This window comes from Schistocerca americana, chromosome 1 (genome assembly GCF_021461395.2).
Source record: "Schistocerca americana isolate TAMUIC-IGC-003095 chromosome 1, iqSchAmer2.1, whole genome shotgun sequence".
Lineage (NCBI taxonomy): Eukaryota > Metazoa > Arthropoda > Insecta > Orthoptera > Acrididae > Schistocerca > Schistocerca americana.
The window spans coordinates 710,791,576-710,813,043 of record NC_060119.1 but is presented as its reverse complement, the minus strand read 5'-3'; the positions used below and the strand labels follow the sequence as shown (position 1 = coordinate 710,813,043).

Sequence of the window (21,468 nt, the reverse complement as noted above, 5' to 3'; positions counted from 1 at the left end):
CCATGGAATGCAATGAAATTATCTAATGCCAACAAAACTTTCTGAAAGCAGTAACAGCGACAGGAACTGAGTGGTTGGTAACTGTCACTTCTTCTGGTGTGAGCAATATCTTGGGTGAGTGAGGACATTCTTTGAGGTGTCTGGATGTACGAGCAGCAGCCAGAATCGTCCGTGTGCTCGTCGCCCAGGATTGGAAGCCTGCTGGAGGCCAGAGCACCTGCGTGCGCCACGCGGCGCCCAGGTGAAAGCCCACGCTGGCGCTGTGGTTGGCCCACTTCCAGCAGCCGCGGCGGCCACTGCAGTGTCTCATGGCCATATCGCAAACCTTTGTGTCTGGGGGCGTAGCTCAGATGGTAGAGCGCTCGCTTAGCATGTGAGAGGTACCGGGATCGATACCCGGCGCCTCCAGAAAATTTTTCATTTTTTCCACTATTTTTAAAATAATTCTGACTTTCGTCATTCAGATGGTTCTACGAGGGCTTATCGAAAAGTAATGGCTCCGAATTTTTTATGTGAAAACTCCTAACTTTTTTAATAAAAAAGTTATTAACATGCTACGTCTTCAATTTTCACTTACACATATTTATTTCCCAACAGAGTCATCCTGGCGACTAACACATTTCTCCCAACGAAAAACCAGCTTTTTCATCCCGTTACTTTAGAATGACGGAGCTACATGCTCACCTCTGCTTGTACCGCTCCCCCCCCCTCCCTTGTACTGCTATCCCCCCCCCCCCCCCTCCAAATCAAAGTGAAGTCCTCGAAGGTGTTCTTTAAGTTTTGGGAACAGATGAAAATCGGGTGGGGCCAAGTCGTGACTGCAGAGGATAAACGATGACAGCGAAGCCAAGACATTGGATTGTTGCAGATATCGCAGAGCTCGTGTCTAATCTGGCATTGCGATGCTGAACGAAAATGGTTCAAATGCCTCTGAGCACTATGGGACTTAACTTCTGAGGTCATCAGTCCCCTAGAACTTAGAACTACTTAAACCTAACTAACCTAAGGACATCACACTCACATCCGTGCCCAAGGCAGGATTCGAACCTGCGACCGTAGCGGTCGTGCGGTTCCAGGCTGTAGTGCCTAGAACCGCTCGGCCACAGTGGCCGGCGATGCTGAAGGAGAGGGTGCTCCATATCTGGACGAATCCTTCGAATTCTACACTCGATTACAACACACTGTTTCTCACGCACCAACATAGTAACGTTTAACACCGCCATGTTACATAACACAATTCGTAGCCCGCTGGCAACAGGGGGTGTGAATATGCAGACATGAAGAATAAAGATGTAGAATGTTAAAACGTTTGTAATAGGCTTTCAGAATTTTCACTTCAAAAATTTAGAGGAATTACTTTTCAAGACCCCCTCCTACATACAGTATATATATTCCGTGTTCACTCACAGGACTAACTTTTAATTCAAGTACAGTCATATTACGATCATGTTGGTACAGATTGAGGTTCTTTGTACCTTATAGAGAGTACACGTATCTTTTTATTCGCCACGTGGCTTTTTTCTGCATAATAACTAATTATTTACGTCCTTGTTTGTTCGAACAATAAATACGTACTCAGCATAACATTTTGATGTTTCTCTCTATCCATGTATGTTTCGGTGATGTTACACTATCACCAGTGGCTCAAATGGTTCAAATGGCTCTGAGCACTATGGGACTCAACTGCTGAGGTCTTTAGTCCCCTAGAACTTAGAACTAGTTAAACCTAACTAACCTAAGGACATCACAAACATCCATGCCCGAGGCAGGATTCGAACCTGCGACCGTAGCGGTCCTGCGGTTCCAGACTGCAGCGCCTTTAACCGCACGGCCACTTCGGCCGGCTATCACCAGTGGGTTTCCCCTCTTTCTGTTTACAGCTTATTTGGTTGTTCACGTTCCTACCTATCTCCGGCAGTATAGCTCGCACTCAATCTATCAGCCGCAGGTTGGCTGTTGGTGGTAAAGGTTTTTCTTGTTGTCGCAATTACATAAACTGTATTCGTATCATGCACTATTTTAATATTTACACTACATTAATCTGCGAACGTGTAATGTGATTAACTGCATTTAGTGTTAACAAAAGGACACACAAAAATGTTACGATAAAATTATGTTACCATTAAGGGCTCAACTGTTCCGCATTGTGCCTTACCAAGTTCATCCTGGCAGACAACAGCGATCAGCCTCACACTAGGTTCACAAACTTCTGAAAATACTTTGTTACAGATCACTAAACTAGCCAGTTCCCACTAAAAGGGTTCACACATTCAAGCAGCCTTTGTAAGTATTATTCTGGAAAATTACTAAATTATTACACTGAAAGACAAGTATCTCATCACCGCTATTCAAACCATTATGTTTCACAAACGGTCAGTCAGACACTTGAAATTTGAAAAAAATGTATCTGTAAGAAATTATTCATAAACAAACGGAACGCCATTACGATTACAACTTTAACGCCTTAAGTAATTCAGTTCCTTCACGTTACATCTAATGGAGACTGTTCCTTAATATTTGCTGCCAAAAGAATGATATCTTTGCTGTTTGTCCTAGCAGTCGCCAGCCACACATGTGATCAAAAAGTCGTGGAAACTAACGCTTTACGTCGTTCAATGGAACGCTACGTCGACACGGCATTGGCATTCGGTACCAGTAAACTGTTCCTATAAATTTCGGGGATCATTCCTTTGAAATCCATATGCCCGATACGCTTCCATATTCTCGTTCTTCCTGAGATTGTTATCTGCCACTAATCAACTCTTCGTCGACGGCCGTTAAAGCATAATAGCCATTCCTTTAAGTTCCAAACCTAATTAGTTATTCCTTTATGTGCATCTACAATCTCTGTTTAAAAAGGACTTAGCATCTGGAACCTAGAAAATGATTATATTTACATTATTCAGAAAGCTACTTTTACGTTGCTTTACATTAAGTAATGAACAAACAACGGCAGGTATCATCTGGTCTATAAGATTCGCGAACAATTTTCTGTACACCCACCATCATACTAAGTGCCAGCTGCATAATCGGCTTAGGCCAGCTACATACGACTATTCGACAGTACCGTTTATCAAACTGCAACTCGTCGGATAAACAATAAAAAGTACACCACACAACAGTTTGTTGGTACTGTTTGTGAGTCATCAATATAAGTTGCACAAAAAATGTGTGTGAAATCTTATGGGACTTAACTGCTAAGGTCATCAGTCGTTAAGCTTACACACTACTTACCCTACATTATCCTAAGGACAAACACACACACCCATGCCCGAGGGAGGACTCGAACCTCCGCCGGGATCAGCCGCACAGTCCATGACTGCACCGCCTTAGACCGCTCGGCTAATCCCGCGCGGCAATATAAGCTGCACCATTATACCAACTAAAACTACGTATAATCTAGAAATTAATTTGCTGAGTGATTTTATGTAGTTTAATGTGTAACAATGTTGTCCACCGTTAAGTTTTCTCCGCATTTCAAGAATTTTCAAAATAGCTGCCAATGGTCACTGGTACCTTATAGTACCACGGAATTCAGGACCTTAGTCAGTAGCAATTTAACCATGAATACACTGTTGACACAGGGTGTTCAGCGCAGGAGTTCCTGATTTTAAAATGAAATATCTCGATAACTAAAATCGATAGATGTTGATGGTTTTGGTTTGTGGGGCGCTCAACGGCATGATTATCAGCTCCCGTACAAATTCCCAATATTTACACTTTCCATTCTCACCAATAACCTGAATAGTAATGACAACACAAACACCTAATCCTGGGTGGAGAAAATCCCCGACACAGTTGAGAGTCGAACTCATGACCCCGTAATGCGGAGGCAGCAACGCTAACCACTTTTGTTTTTGATCTTATTTTGTTCGTTATCGCTCATTGCATTCGATCGGGGCGGACGTCCTCTGACACATGTTGAAGTTGATTGTTGATCCTTTCACTCAGTTTTTTTTATTACAGAGGCCAGCGAACCCTCTATCCGAACACGCTGACCTACTGTGCCGGCACTAGACCACAAACTGCGGACTCGATAGAGAAGTGCAACGAACGGTATGTATATTGTGAAAGCGGTTAGAATTTTATACAGCAGCTATACAGAAATTAGAAATAGTTCGAACAGCTAATAATAGATGGCGCTGTAATTGCAATACATGTTGTTGTTGTAGTTGTGGTCTTCAGTCCTGAGACTGGATTGATGCAGCTCTCCATGCTACTCTATCCTGTGCAAGCTTCTTCATCTCCCAGTACTTACTGCAACCTACGTCCTTCTGAATCTACTTAGTGTATTCATCTCTTGGTCTCCCTCTACGTTTTTTACCCTCCATACTGCCCTCCAATGCTAAACTGGTGATCCCTTGATGCCTCAGAACACGTCCTACCAACCGATCCCTTCTTCTTGTCAAGTTGTGCCACAAACTCCTCTTCTCCCCAATTCTATTCAATACCTCCTCATTAGTTATGTGATCTACCCATCTAATCTTCAGCATTCTTCTGCAGCACCACATTTCTGAAGCTTCTATTCTCTTTTTGTCTAAACTATTTATCGTCGATATTTCACTTCCATACATAGCTACACTCCATACAAACACTTTCAGAAACAACTTCCTGACACTTAAATCTATACTCGATGTTAACAAATTTCGCTTCTTCAGAAACGCTTTCCTTGCCATTGCCAGTCTATATTTTACATCCTCTCTACTTCGACCATCGTCAGTTATTTTGCTCCCCAAATAGCAAAACTCCTTTACTACTTTAAGTGTCTCATTTCCTAATCTAATTTCCTCAGCATCACCCGACTTAATTCGACTACATTCCATTATCCTCGTTTTGCTTTTGTTGACGTTCATCGTATATCCTCCTTTCAAGACACTGTCCATTCCGTTCAGCTGCTCTTCCAAGTCCTTTGCTGTCTCTAACAGAATTACAATGTCATCGGCGAACCTCAAAGATTTTATTTCTTCTCCATGGATTTAATACCTACTCCGAATTTTTCTTTTGTTTCCTTTACTGCTTGCTCAATATACAGATTGAATAACATCGAGGAGGGGCTACAACCCTGCCTCACTCCCTTCCCAACCACTGCCTCCCTTGCATGCCCCTCGACTCTTGTAACTGCCATCTGTTTGCTGTAGGCCGGCCGGAGTGGCCGTGCGGTTCTGGGCGCTGCAGTCATGAGCCGAGCGACCGCTACGGTCGCAGGTTCGAATCCTGCCTCGGGCATGGATGTGTGTGATGTCCTTAGGGTAGTTAGGTTTAATTAGTTCTAAGTTCTGATGATCTCAGAAGTTAAGTCGCATAGTGCTCAGAGCAATTTTGTTTGCTGTACAAATTGTAAATAGCCTTTCGCTCCCTGTATTTTACCCCTGCCACCTTTAGAATTTGAAGGAGAGTATTCCAGTGTCAAAAGCTTTCTCTAAGTCTACAAATGCTAGAAACGTAGGTTTGCCTTCCCTTAATCTTTCTTCTAAGATAAGTCGTAAGTTGAGTATTGCCTCACGTGTTCCAACATTTCTACGGAATCCAAATTGATCTTCCCCGAGGTCGGCTTCTACCAGTTTTTCTATTCGTCTGTAAAGAATTAGCGTTAGTATTTTGCTGCTGTGACTTATTAACCGTCTATATACTCCTTCCACCTTTCTGCTTTCCCTTCTTTGCTTAGAACTGGGTTTCCATCTGTGTTCTTTATATTCATACAAGAGGCTCTCTTTTCTACAACGGTCTCTTTAATTTTCGTGTAAGCGGTATCTATCTTACCCCTAGTGAGATAAACCTCAACATCCTTACATTTGTCCTCTAGCCACGCCTGCTTAGCCACTTTGCTCTTCCTGTCGATCTCATTTTTGAGACGTTTATATTTCTTTTTGCCTGCTTTATTTACTGCATTTTTATATTTTCTCCTTTCATCAATTAAATTCAATATTTCTTCTGTTACCCAAGGATTTCTACTAGCCCTCTTCTTTTTACCTACTTGATCGTCTGCTGCCTTCACTACTTCATCCCTCAGAGCTATCCATCTTCTTCTACTGTATTTCTTTTCCCCATTCCTGCCAATTGTTCCCTTACGCTCTGCCTGAAACTTTGTACAACCTCTGATTTAGTCAGTTTATCCAGGTTCCATCTCCTTAGTTTCCCACCTTTTTGCAGTTTCTTCAGTTTTAATCTACAGTTCATAACCAATAGATTGTGGTCAGAGTCCACATCTGCCCCTGGAAATGTCTTACAATTTAAAACCTGCTTCCTAAATCTCTGTCTTACCATTATATAATCTATCTGATACCTTCTAGTAGTAGCAATACGTAGTGGCTATAAGTAGTGCACCGTAGCGCTGAGCGCCGACGTCTCCAAAGCGTTAGCTTGTGGCACGACGGCCTCCTATTCGAGCTGCTTGTACTGGGGGTACCTGTGTCGCACGTCTGCCTGGTCCATTTGTACCTGAGCTGGCGCACATTCCATGTGCAGGCGATCGATGGCGATTCGACAGCTCGTCCCATCAGAGTGGGAGTTCCACAGGGGTCTGTGAGCGGCCCCCTACTCTCTCTTCACATGCAGAGGTCCGGAAGACACCGAGGATCCATCTGCCGCTCATCGTGGAAGACGCTGCTCTGTTAGAAAGACATATGAACGTGCAACTGCTGCGATGTCGCCTATAGCTGTCCTGCAGTGAGTTCGGAGGTTGGGCCAGCAAATGGCGCCTGAAGTTAAACGCAGCGAAGAGCCAGGCGGCGATCTTCACACGCAAGCGGCTGCCAGCAGATTTACAGCCAACGCAGATCACGGATGGCTCCATCCCGTGGTATCGAACTCGCAATTATTGGCTTCATTTTCGACAGGTGCCTGACGTGGAAGGCACACTTCCGAGAGGTGAGTGGTAAACTGGTGGGCAGGATGCGTTTGCTGTACACCTCACTCAACCCAACAACGATACTCCTCACACTGTGGCATTACGCTCTGCCTGACTGCCTGACACTCATCAGGCTGCTGTAGTGTGGGGAAGTGCTACCGACTCGTCACTCCACACGCTGCAAACGATCCAGAACGAATCCCTCAAGTTAGTGGTGCACCTGCCACGCGACTTCCCAACCTGGTAGCTAAACCAAATTGCTCGAATGCCGATGTTAAATTTTCAACTGCGGCAGACAGCAATAAGATTTTATGCGGCTCTGCGGAATTCTAAGAATCAGTTCGTTAATAATCTCGGCAACCAGGTGCTCTAGAGACCGACCACCAGGTGGGAGGACTTGCTAGCAGAGTAGCGACGTCACGCAGCAACAGCAAAACATATGAAGACAACACGGGGCAAAGAGATTCATAACCAAAGCGGGAAGTTACATCAACCAGCCCTTGGAAGAAGTGGGCACAGTAGTGAAGCTGCTGGACCTACGCAACAACGACACTAGGGAGCCTTGCGAATTCATGAGAGAGGGAAAGGGGGAGGGGGAGGGGGACGGGGAGGGGGAGAGGGAGGAAGATGGGGAGAGGGGTGAGAGGGGGGGAGGGAGAGAGACCAGTTCCACTACTGAAACGTGAAATGACTTTCACGAGCCAAAGAAAAAGGCTGAAATCATTTATTCCACTGAATAAAGTGTTTTTCAGTTACTGGAATACCACAGGTTAGAACACAGTCCTATGGCAAGTACGATTTAATGTTTAAGAAGGATCTCATGCTTAAGCCATTCGCAAGTTATTTGTCAAATTCCAAAGTGCAGGCAGCGTGGCTAATGATCTAGTGAGACCCCAGGCAAACAGTTGTTACTCTTGAAAATGTCACCACAGTTTCTGGAATTATTTAGAAAAATCCAGGGAAATCTGTCTGAGGAAACACAGCAGAGACTGGTTTGAAGTGTTCCAGCATGCAAAAGATACGGAGATAGAGCCTACAGATATTTCCGCTCAAAATCCAAAACCACCTACCGAGCTGTGCGACAGAGGGCTGACTGTGGCAACCAGGTTCTCAAAATGATTGACAATGATGGGTTTGATGTTGGTTGCATGTGATTCACAGATGAAGCACACTTTCACCTGAATGGAATCGTGAACAAGCAAAACACCATTTTGGGGTTCCGAAAATCCCCATTTGTGTGGAGTGAAACCACTGTTTTAGCCCAAAGTTACTGTTTGGGTTGCGGTACGCAGCAGAGGCGTTGTTGGCCCTTTTTTCATACTAGAAATGATCATTAGTGAAAGTTACATGGCGATTTTCGGACAGTTTGTCTCCACAAAGCTAAGGTTTGAGGGTCGACCAGATACCGAGTGGTTCATGCGCTGAAGAGATGTTTCGCTTTCTCGATGAATACTTCTGGAATAAAATAATTGCGTTAGATTATTGCAAATTTACTGGTGCAGGGATGGATTGGCCCCCATATCCGCCCGACCTAACTCCTTGTGACTACTTTTTGTGGGGCACATTGAAAGACACTGTTTACCGTAACCATTCCACCACACTGGACGATCTTAAGTTACTGTGCGCTCTGCACAGCGCCATGTGTTGCCATCTTTTATGGCTATTTCGAAACTTCTGTATAAGTTCTGAATACAAATCTTACAGCTTTCACGATAAACATACATTTCGTTGCACTCCTCTATCTATCTTAGTTTAGGAGATATTTAGTTCTGAAATCAGAGACTCCTTCGCCGGTCACCCTGGAAGTTAACCTGAACAACATATAGCTTGTAGGGGCATGTGCAATCAGGTTACGAAATAAGGGGTAGTGCAACTAGAAATCTCTCTGATGTCTGAAAGTAAGACACAAGATACGTTGAGGGATGTCTCAAAATTTTTCGAAACCTGTAGTTGATGTTCTCTTCACTACTAATATATTCTTACTGAAAAATATTACATACATAATATAAAAATCGGTTTCCTGTATTTTTCTGAGTTTCCACTAGAACTGAAGGCAGTCAATGAAAACTCTCGCATTCTGAATAAAAACTTGGATAATATTCTTTTAAAAATACTTTCTACTCTCTGCAGGGTTACTTAAAGTCTAATTACTTTTTATGAAAATTAGAAAATTTGTTTTTATAATGAGATTTCAGGATTAGTGCTTCGTCCAGCCATCCCAATTACGGTTTCTTTTAATTTTTCCCCAATAATTTCTGGTGATTGCTAGAAAGCTCCTCAACAATAATTATACTCGTCAGCTTCAGCTGGCAAGCGCATAAATCCTGTTTGTGAGCTTCTAAGATCCGCCCGCCCCGCCAGAATCTCTTTCTTTCTTAGCTCAACTCTGGACCAGAAGTCTGCCACATATTGAGTGCAAAATTTGCATGAATTCAACATGAGTGAAAGAGGAAGTGGCAGAAATATGCACAGAACGTAATTTAATCAGCGCTAGCACTTAGTTTAACACTGGTTTAATATCGTGAAAGAAAGCTGTATACCTGGAAGTGACCTTTATTGGTTACGAACTACAGATTAAAACTGATGAAATTGCAGAATAGGAGGCTGTTACCGAGATGGAGCTTGTGTAAGTCAACTGCAGTAGGCACGAGATCATCAACATTAGGCCGTGGATCAGTGGGAACAAATGACCTTGTCGGATAAATCGCGCTTCCTGTTACATCAGTTCGATGATCGAGCCCTGAAACAGCAATACCCATGTGAATGTCTGCTTGAAACGTGTGCTTCGCCACGGGCACAGGCCGATGCAGGCAGTATTATGCTAGGGGGCATTCACTTGGGCTTCCATCGAATTTGTGCTAAAAGCGAAGGCACGATGGCCGCTGTGGATTAGGTGAGCACTACGGCTGACCACCTGCAGCCCTTTACACTTGATGTCTGTTCTGAAGGCAATGGGCTCTTCCATTGTTACAGAGTAACGGCGGCTGGTCCCGGCGGAGGTTCGAGTCCTCCCTCGGGCATGCGTGTGTGTTTGTCCTTAGGATTTACAATTGTTATTGCCAACTTTAGCCCGTATCAAAAGGTACTCATCAGCATTTAACTTCTTGCTGTTTGGAAAACTGCCCAGCCAAGTCAATATCAATAGCCTTTAATGACCTGTACACAGGTACACTGCGCCGCCAGCGACGACGGTAACCTAGACGTCGCAGAGGCATTGCTGAGGCACGCTAACACAAGTAACAGCAATGCCTCTGCGACGTCTAGGTTACCGTCGTCGCTGGCGGCGCAGTGTACCTGTGTACAGGTCATTAAAGGCTATTGATATTGACTTGGCTGGGCAGTTTTCCAAACAGCAATTGATTGGAGGCCCAAGCGTTTTTTCGTGGATTCGTCTGAACTTCACTTGTGATGTAAAAGCTGTGTTTGGAGTGTCAACATGGCTTACCTTGGCTGTTGTATGGGGTAATCATGCAGACTATGGTGGCCTTAAAGCATTTCCAGATGCTAACATTCTGGCCTGGAAGACATGGAGTATCGAGAGACAGCAGGGATACTAGCGAAAGTCCCATGTGGTACTCTTGTTCCAAGTATGCCATTTGTTTTGTCTACCAGAAGAAAGAAGTAGTTAAGTAGTGTGTAAGCATAGGGACTGATGACCTTAGCAGTTAAGTCCCATAAGATGTCACACACATTTGAACATTTTCGAACGGAGTAACGCATCCACAAAGACAGGAAAAATTTTAAGGAGCCACATTCACGAAGTGATTGTTACTAAACAGGCAGTCCCATTTGCAAGCTCCCTGTCTATTGGCTTCCAGGACCAACAAAAATTTGATTTTCAGTATTTCCTATAATTATTGGCATCATTTAAAAATTTAAATTGTTTTAATAATCTGCTCATTAAAATATGGAATGTTACGTTAAAGGTAGAAGTTTTAGAATAAGTACATATACTGAGACAGTGTCAAAGCGCGCAAATACGCATACTTTATTCACCCAGTATTTGAGAATGAGAGCAGTTAGTGGCTTCCAATGAGCTTTACATAGAATTTGAAATCTTTTCGGAACTTTTCCTCGCTGTCACACCCCCACCCCACAAAATAACAACAGGAAAAAAGTTTATCCTCTGCTACATATTCGCTATTCATGCAATAAAATTTCAGCAACTCGCATTAGGTTTTATTACTTCTTTACTACTAACTCAATTTACAACTCACTTTACAGCCCGTATCCACATATACCGCTGAATGTACCGGCAAAATTACGTCACTGTACGACACTGAGGTGACAAAAGTCATGGGACAGCGATGCGCACATATACAGGTGGTGGTACTGTCGCGTACAAAAGTTATAAAAGGGCAGTGCATTGACGGAGCTGTCATTTGTACTCAGGTGGTTCATGTGAAAATCGTTTCAGGCGTTATTATGGCTGCACGGCTGGAATTAACAGACTTCGAACGTGGAATGGTAGTTGGAGCTAGAAGCATGGGAAATTCCATTTCGAAAATCGTTAGCGACTTCAATATTCCGAGATCCACAGTGTCAAGGATGTGCCGAGAATGCCACATTTCAGGCACTACCTCTCACCACGGACAGCGCGGTGGCCACTAGCCATCGCTTAACGATGAGATCTGCGGCGTTTCTGTAGAATTGTCAGTGCTAACAGGTAAGCAACAATGCATGAAATAACTACAGGAATCAATGTGGGGCGTACGACGTAAGTATGATTCCTGTAAATGTAACTGTTCAGTTGGTTGTATGAGATAAGAAATAATCACGACATCCGGCGTCAGTCACAAAGTATTGTTATTACAGTCACTAATGCTCAAAATTAATAAAGTCATGCAAGGAAATGCACGTTTAATCAGTAGATCAAATGTGATCCGAACCGCCATAGTGTTTTCGATTAAATACGTGGTCAGCCACTTTTAATTTGGAGATGACAGAATCTAAGAGGTAGTTCGCCTGAAACGCATTGTTGCCTCGTTTCAATATGAACAAGTAAGAAAATACTTGTCTTGCAATACTTGTTCGTTCCTGCTACCTGTCTATGTTGTACGCCGTTGTAGCAGTCCAGCACGGGTCACACGGCCTCCGCAGTATGTGATAGCTTCGTCGTGCCATCAACTGTGTTTCGTAATGAATTCGCCCATGTTGCAGACTTGATTCTGGGAGATAGCCATTCGTTGTCTCTCCCCACCCAACACCAAATCCAACCAATGGAGACCAGTTCTCAAGTGCTTCTCTGTAAGTACACTACTGGCCATTAAAATTGCTTCACCACAAAGATGACGTGCTACAGACGCGAAATTTAACCGACAGGGAGAAGATGCTGTGATATGCAAATGATTAGCTTTTCAGAGCATTCACACAAGGCTGCTGCCGGTGGCGACACCTACAACGTGCTCACAAGAGGAAAGTTTCCAACCGATTTCTCAAACACAAACAGCAGTTGACCAACGTTGCCTGGTGAAACGTTGTTGTGATGCCTCGTGTAAGGAGGAGAAATGCGTACCATCACGTTCCCGACTTTGATAAATGTCGCATTGTAGCCTATCGCGATTGCGGTTTATCGCATCCCGACATTGCTGCTCGCGTTGGTCGAGATCCAATGACTGTTAGCAGAATATGGAATCGGTGGGTTCAGGAGGATAATACGGAACGCCGTGCTGGATCCAAACGGCCTCGTATCACTAGCAGTCGAGATGCAGGCATCTTATCCGCATGGCTGTAACGGATCGTGCAACTACGTCTCGATCCCTAAGCCAACAGATGGGGACGTTTGCAAGACAACAACCATCTGCACGAACAGTTCGACAACGTTTGCAGCAGCATGGACTATCAGCTCGGAGACCATGGCTGCGGGTACCCTTGACGCTGCATCACAGGCAGGAGCTCCTGCGATGGTGTACTCAACGACGAACCTGGGTGCACGAATGGTAAAACTTCATTTTTTTTTCGGAGGAATCCAGGTTCTGTTTACAGCATCATGATGTTCGCATCCGTGTTTGGCGACGTCGCGGTGAACGCACATTGGAAGCGTGTATTCGTCATCGCCACACTGGCGTATCACCCGGCGTGATGGTATGGGGTGCCATTGGTTACACGTCTCGGTCACCTCTTGTTCGCATTGACGGCACTTCGACCACTGGACGTTACGTTTCAGATGTGTTACGACCCGTGGCTCTACCCTTCATTCGGTCCCTGCGAAACCCTACATTTCAGCAGGATAATGCACGACCGCATGTTGCAGGTCCTGTAAGAGCCTTTCCGGATACAGAAAGTGTTCGACTGCTGCCCTGGCCAGCACATTCTCCAGATCTCTCACCAGCTGTAAACGTCTGGTCAATAGTGGCCGAGCTACTGACTCGTCACAATACGCGTCACTACTCTTGATGAACTGTGGTATCGTGTTGAAGCTGCATGGGCAGCTGTACCTGTACACGCCATCCAAGCTCTGTTTGACTCAATTCCCAGGCGTATCAAGGCCGTCATTACGGCCAGAGGTGGTTGTTCTGGGTACTGATTTCTTAGGATCAATGCATCCAAATTGTGTGAAAATGTAATGACATGTGAGTACTAGTATAATATATTTGTCCAATGAATACCCGTTTATCATCTGCATTTCTTCTTGGTGTAGCAATTTTAATGGCCAGTAGTGTATTACTTCTGGTTTTCATCATCTTTGTCCCACGAAGAACTATCGACTAGATATCTACTGCACGAAAGTCCCAAGCGACGGCAGCAATGCTGTTTAAAACCAGAGTTCGCAAGGTATCAGGAAGACATCCATTTGACTTTCTCCGAGCAAGGTGGCGGAGAGGCAACTGAGTCTTTTCGGAAGGACCGTGCTTCAAATATCCGTCCAGCCACCTCGATTGAAGTTTTCCGTGGTTTCTCTAAATCTCTTGAAGAAAATGGTGTAATAATTCCACGAAGAGCAGAAGGTCGATTGTCTCCTCCATTCTTTTCCGATACAAGCTGGTGCACCTTTTCAAACGACTTCTTCATAGTTGTTACTTTGAAAGATAATCTACCTTTCTTGCGCGTGTGCTCCCACAGCCATTCATCTCCTGGTCAGTCCCGCCTGTAACCCCAGTGCAGTGTGTCTGGTATCTGAGAGACATTGAAAATCGGTTGTTTTGCATCGTACCTTCTGCTATCTTTTTTCATCTTTCTTGTGCCCCGTCCAGTCATATGCAGACTGAGTGTGATTTCATTAATAATTCTCAAAAGCTGCAATTACATTTCAGACTTTGTCGCTCTATAAGAAGATGAATAAATGGAGACCACCGTGGTCAAGACAACTTCAAGATTTGGCGAGCTAGAAAAAGCTTCCTACAATGTAAGCTCGCTTAATATACTAGAAATTCTGAGAGAAATAGGTTTATGCTTTAGGGAAAGGCAGATAATAACTACATGCGCAAAAACCAATAGGGGACAGTAAGAATAGAAGACCAAGAACGAAGAGCGCTCAGGAAAAATGGATTCAGTCTTTCACCACTAATGTTCGAGCATACATCGAAGATGCAATGACTGAAATAAAAGAAAAGTTCAGGTGTGGGATTAAAATTTAGGGTTAAAGAATTTCGCTGGTAAGATTCGCTGATGACGTTATTATCCTTAGTGAAAGTGAAGAGTCATAGGATGTTCAAATGGTTCAAATGGCTCTGAGCACTATGGGACGTAACATCTGAGGTCATCAGTCTCCTAGAACTTAGGACTACTTAAACCTTACTAACCTAAGGACATCACACACATCCATGCCCGAGGCAGGTTTCGAACCTGCAACCGTAGTGGTAGCGCGGTTCCAGACTGAATCGCCTAGAACCTCTCGACCACAGCGGCCGGTTACAGAATGTGTTGAATGAAATTAGCAGTCCAACGGGTACAGAATGTGAATTTAGAGTAAACCAAAGAAAGACGGTAGTAATGAGGAGTAATAGCAATGTAATTAGCGATGAACTTAACATCAGAACTGGTGATCAATAACAAGATTAAGTGCAGGAATCTGGCACTTTCGAAGCAAAATAATACCTGACACGAAGCAAGGGGGCAGAAAAAGTAGACCAGCGTAGGCGAAGAGGTCATTCCTGGCCAAGTATCGAATGCACGCCCTAATTTGCTGAAGAAATTTCTGGGAATGTACAGATGAAGCACGTTACTGTGTGATAGTGAATCATGGACTGTGAGAACACCGGAGAAGAAGAGAATCCAAACATCTGAGACCAGATACTGTAGAAGGATGTAGAAAATTCGTTGGACAGGTAAAATAAGAAATAAGGAGGTTCTCCGCAGAACTGGCGAGGAAAGAAACTTATCGAGATCACTGACAAGAAGAACAGACCTGTGTTAAGACAGCAAGGCATTTTTGCCACTGTTGTACTCGAGAGTGCTGCGGAAGTTAAAAACTGTAGGGGAATGCAGAGACTGGAATACAGCCAGCAAATAATTGAGGACATAGGTTGTAAGTGCTACTGTGAGATGAAGAGGTTGGCGCAGGAGGGGAGGCGTGGCGGGCTGTATCAACCCAGTCAGAAGACTGGTGACTCCAGAAGTAGTATGAAGAACTCTTACCAGAAATACCGTTATTGAACAACATGTCATTAAGGTGGCAAAAGCAGAAAGAGCCCGATTGAAGCGAGCGAAGCGTGAAATATGAATACTTAATCTCGCGGCCGGGTTTTCAGCCATATCGTGTGGTCTTATATGCACGAATACTGCCGTTTGGGCGTCATAAGATTCTGTGACTACGGTATCCACGGAAATCAACTGTAACTGAAAATGCTCGGGAAACTGACATAAAACTGCATTTTACGACACCTCTATCACCACCCAGGCTAACGTCTTCATGCGTAGCGTAATAGAAGAAGCTATGGAGATCGAAATATCCGGTAACAGCCACAGTAAAGACGGTGGCTTGCAGCCGAAAACCCGGCTACAATAAAGTGGGCTCGGCTGACGCTGGACTAAGACGTTGCCTCTTATGACGTTAGGGTGAACACCAGCGACCTCACAGCCGACACCGCAGTTACACAATTACGAGACTGCGCCCAGTTTCGGAATATGCAGTTGGCGCCTGGGGAACCGCAGCCGATGCTTATAACTATTGCTTACAGAAGATGCAAAATCGAGCTGAAAAACTCGCTGTGCACTTGTCTCAGGATTTCCCGACGAAGGAATTTCGTAGTTCAGATTTTTACGTATGCCGTTAGTACTTTACTTCAGAAATTCCTCTGAGCTATTTCGTCGAAAACAGACATTTTGAGAACGTGGCTGCGTACAAAATATAGGCTGATTTTTTCCAAGTAGGAGACAGCAAGTAGACACTACTGATAATGCTCCTAATTTATGTAAATAGCACCGTAACCGGTTTCGAACCGACAGGTTCATTTTCATACAGTTGCTCGCATCAAGAAGCAATTTTTTTGAAATTTACATAGGTTATCTTAAAAATAAAAAAAATAAATGTAAGCTTAAAGCTTAAGGAATATCAACGCTCCCCGATACAAAATGTCAGATATACATAAACTCACTTGCCAAAGTTGCCCCTTTTACTGTATCGGACAAACAGAGAAAACCTTCGACATTGGGTTAAAAGATCATTTAGAGGTCATACGTTTGGACAACTCATCAAAATCTGCACTTACAATGCATACGACTCTCAATAGACATAGAGTAAGAATCATTGAAGACCACACCCAGCTGAAAAGGTAGTAGACAGAGATATATGTACATAAAAACAAACCACCACATCATCCCCTCAGTCAACAGACAGAGTTACTAACGTAGCCTTCTACAAAATTTCCAGTTTAAAACATAAATAAACCCTGCTTCACTTGGCAACAACAAGCAATCAGTCTGTTGTTGTTGTTGTTGTAGCCTTCAGTCCGCAGACTGGTTTGATGCAGCTCTCCATCCCACTCTGCATCCGACTACTGCAACCTACGTCCTTCTTAATCTGCTTTATGCATTCACCTCTTGCTGTACCTCTACACTTCAACTAGTTTTCCCATTCTTCTGTAAGGAATTTGTGCTTGTATTTTGCAAAAATTAATTATTAAACTGATAGTTCGGTGATACTGACAATGTCAGCAACTACAGGGTGTTTCAAAAATGACCGGTATATTTGAAACGGCAATAAAAACTAAACGAGCAACGATAGAAATACACCGTTTGTTGCAATATGCTTGGGACAACAGTACATTTTCAGGCGGACAAACTTTCGAAATTACAGTAGTTACAATTTTCAACAACAGATGGCGCTGCAAGTGATGTGAAAGATATAGAAGACAACGCAGTCTGTGGGTGCGCCATTCTGTACGTCGTCTTTCTGCTGTAAGCGTGTGCTGTTCACAACGTGCAAGTGTGCTGTGGACAACATGGTTTATTCCTTAGAACAGAGGATTTTTCTGGTGTTGGAATTCCACCGCCTAGAACACAGTGTTGTTGCAACAAGACGAAGTTTTCAACGGAGGTTTAATGTAACCAAAGGACCGAAAAGCGATACAATAAAGGATCTGTTTGAAAAATTTCAACGGACTGGGAACGTGACGGATGAACGTGCTGGAAAGGTAGGGCGACCGCGTACGGCAACCACAGAGGGCACCGCGCAGCTAGTGCAGCAGGTGATCCAACAGCGGCCTCGGGTTTCCGTTCGCCGTGTTGCAGCTGCGGTCCAAATGACGCCAACGTCTACGTATCGTCTCATGCGCCAGAGTTTACACCTCTATCCATACAAAATTCAAACGCGACAACCCCTCAGCGCCGCTACCATTGCTGCACGAGAGACATTCGCTAACGATATAGTGCACAGGATTGATGACGGCGATATGCATGTGGGCAGCATTTGGTTTACTGACGAAGCTTATTTTTACCTGGACGGCTTCGTCAATAAACAGAACTGGCGCATATGGGGAACCAAAAAGCCCCATGTTGCAGTCCCATCGTCCCTGCATCCTCAAAAAGTACTGGTCTGGGCCGCCATTTCTTCCAAAGGAATCATTGGCCCATTTTTCAGATCCGAAACGATTACTGCATCACGCTATCTGGACATTCTTCGTGAATTTGTGGCGGTACAAACTGCCTGCGAACATCTCGTGGTTTATGCAAGATGGTGCCCTGCCACATCGCACGGCCGACGTCTTTAATTTCCTGAATGAATATTTCGATGATCGTGTGATTGCTTTGGGCTATCCGAAACATACAGGAGGCGGCGTGGATTGGTCTCCCTATTCGCCAGGCATGAACCCCTGTGACTTCTTTTTGTGGGGACACTTGAAAGACCAGGTGTACCGCCAGAATCCAGAAACAATTGAACAGCTGAAGCAGTACATCTCATCTGCATGTGAAGCCATTCCGCCAGACACGTTGTCAAAGGTTTCGGGTAATTTCATTCAGAGACTACGCCATATTATTGCTACGCATGGTGGATATGTGAAAAATATCGTACTATAGAGTTTCCCAGACCGCAGCGCCATCTGTTGTTGAAAATTGTAACTACTGTAATTTCGAAAGTTTGTCTGCCTGAAAATGTACTGTCGTCCCAAGCATATTGCAACAAACGGTGTATTTCTATCGCTGCTCGTTTAGTTTTTATTGCCGTTTCAAATATACCGGTCATTTTTGAAACACCCTGTATGTTCTTAGTACTCCAATATAAATAATACACAAACACATATCAGCTGGTTCAGTATCAGATTAATAAAATTGGTAAATTAATTTAAAGTTTCAAGGAGCCACCGTACGTTATTATAATTTCCACTGTCGTAATATTTATTTATTTCTCATTTCTTACTTTGTTCCCTGAGTGGACCACATTTTTTATATAATACCATTCAAGTAACATTTCCTAACAAACTGGTTGCTACATCTATTGACTTTATTTGTAATTAATGCTCATTGAATGTAACTTACATATAACATGACATTTATTCTTTGTACATTTTGTACTGTCAGATCAATGCATACATTGTAATGTCTGTGAGATAGAATTTATTTGGCATTCTTGTATCTGCGATATCGTCATTTTTGTGTACATTTCCCACCTGAAAAAAACAACTTTTTGGTGCTTGACGCAATATGGTTGTATACAGTTGTATACCTCCTTCATATACTCTACAATACTTGGTGAATTCAAGTCAACGAAATAAAAAAAAAAAAAAAAAAAAAAATTCGCTGGATTTTAGAAGCATCACCATCCCAAAAATCTTTCACCACAAAGGGGAATAAAGGATCAAGGGGGAATAAAGAGTCAAAAAGTATGTAAACTTTGACAAATGTGTATCTTGATGAGAACAGCTGTCTGAAGATGAATCCGCAGCCGCGCGGTTAGAGGCGCCAAGTCACTGACTGCGCGGCCCCTTCCGCCGGAGGTTCGAGTCCTCCCTCGGGCATGGGTGTATGTGTTGTTCTTAGCATAGGTTAGTTTAAGTTAGTTTACGTAGTGTGTAAGTCTAGGGACCGGTGACCTCTGCAGTTTGGTCCCTTAGGAATTCACGCACATTTGAACATGAATCCGTCGGTTCGAAATCGGTTACGGCGCTATTCACGTAAACAAACAGCATTATCAATAGTAGCTGGTTGCTGTCTTCTACTACGAAAGAATAAAACCTTCGACTCCTTGGAGATCTACGCTGCAACTAGGTAAGCAACGGGTCGTCACTGTCTGGGAAGCACTTCTGCTCACTCATAGATGCACACGTCAGCGTAGCTGTGAGCTTCGTCTGTTCTACCTGCAGTAGCACACGACGGATTCCACTTGCCCGTCCGCTTAACACAGTCTGGGCAGAAGGTCGGCAGTGGCTACACAGCCAGGCGGCGCTGTGCGGCGAATGAGTGCTGTAGGCGACCTGCCACACCGTCCAGCTTATAAATGGACCCTTTTAAGACACCTGGACGCGAGTCACTAGTTGACTACAAGTTAAGTTTAAGATAAACAAACAATTCCTTATAGTCACTGAAATTGGAGATATCGTAGGCAATAAAAATTTCCAGAAAAAAGAAAGTTCCTGGAGGCGCCGGGTATCGATCCCGGTACCTCTCACCTGCTAAGCGAGCGCTCTACCATCTGAGCTACGCCCCCAGACGGTGGACCGACGATCTCACTTTCTGTCTTACAGTTTGGCAACTGCAGACGTCGTCCCTCCGGGCAGTGACCACACCCAACAGGTTTCGCCAGAGGAGGCCAGGTAACCGGTTGGCTGGCCGGGACATACAGTATAATGCAAAGGGGTACTAGCTGCCACACTGGGGGCGTAGCTCAGATGGTAGAGCGCTCGCTTAGCATGTGAGAGGTACCGGGATCGATACCCGGCGCCTCCAGCTTTGTTTTATTTTCCCTTTGCATCACGGAGATGGCTTAAATGGCTCTAAGAACGCGATACAGCAATCACATCGTCACACAACTAGGGAAAGTGCTTAAATATTGGTGACCTCTTGCGTGTCCAAAAGGTGATTATGTAAGTACTGCACAAATTCAACTAACATTCATTTTAATAACCGTGGAAACCATAAACAGTTGTGACTAAATGCAAGACGACGATTCTCAATGATTTATTAGCATATATCAAATGATTTCCTCTCACTTTCTCTCTCTCTCTCACACTCTCACACTCTCTCTCTCTCTCTCTCTCTCTCTCTCTCTCTCTCTCTCTCTCTCTCTCAATCTCTCTCTCAACCAACCACAATCAAATAACTCTCCCTAAATTTACTATTCATATATATGTATATACATTGTTTTGTTGAATGTACCATAGAAATATGTCATAGTCAATAGGTTCAACCAAATTTAAAGGACGCCATCTTTTGGCGCCAACCAAATTAATCTCATTAAATGCCATTAAATAGTCATAAAAAAATACAGCACTAATAAGTGCACACAGAACTGAGCTGAAAAGAAGACTAGAAAACAGACAAATATAAAAATAAAAAATAATAAAATAAAAAGTACATACTTAGAAACAAAATTTGCTTAATAGAGAGAACTAAATCATAAAGAAAATACAAGAAAGACTATAGGAAAAGAAAAGATACGATTACTGTATGCGTAAAACCTAAACGTGCCATTGATCAAGCAATGTATTTGTTAATTTGTAAATAAAAGTTTATTACGTTACAAAAAACAAAAAGAAAAATGGGACTTTTACATCTGAGGTCATCAGTCCCCTAAACTTAGAACTACTTAAACCTAACCAACCCAAGGACATCACACACATCCATGCCCGAGGCAGGATTCTAGCCTGCGACCGTAGCAGCAGCGCGGTTCAAGACTGAAGCGCCTAGATCCGCTCGGCCACAGCAGCCGGCCATCACGGAGACTATTTACGTAAGAGTAAGGGATAGTTTAGTACAAAAATTGAAATTATTTATTTCGGATGCTTGATAAAACAGAGAATATTTGGGAAGCAACTGCAACCAGTGGCATTATAATCATTGGTGTTGGTGATGTCGCTGTAGGATCCAGCAAGTTCCGAGAAATGCATAATTTTGCTTTTACAAGCGTGCAGTCTCAGTTTTTAGACGAAAGTAATAATATACATCTCGAGAAATCTTGAGATGGTCTCTCGTGTTAAGGTATGAGTGGACACTGTCATTCATTAATGAACTCATAATAACAGACC

The 21,468-nt window shown here is 43.7% G+C and overlaps 3 non-coding genes across 3 annotated transcripts; 2 read left to right on the top strand and 1 right to left on the bottom strand.

Annotated features, from left to right (window-relative positions):
* Window positions 1-335: 335 nt before the first annotated feature.
* Trnaa-agc lies at window positions 336-408 on the top strand. Its single transcript has one exon. It is a non-coding gene; the product is annotated as a tRNA-Ala (tRNA).
* A 19,450-nt stretch (window positions 409-19,858) lies between these two features.
* Trnaa-agc lies at window positions 19,859-19,931 on the bottom strand. Its single transcript has one exon. It is a non-coding gene; the product is annotated as a tRNA-Ala (tRNA).
* Window positions 19,932-20,097: 166 nt separating this feature from the next.
* Trnaa-agc lies at window positions 20,098-20,170 on the top strand. Its single transcript has one exon. It is a non-coding gene; the product is annotated as a tRNA-Ala (tRNA).
* Window positions 20,171-21,468: the final 1,298 nt, after the last annotated feature.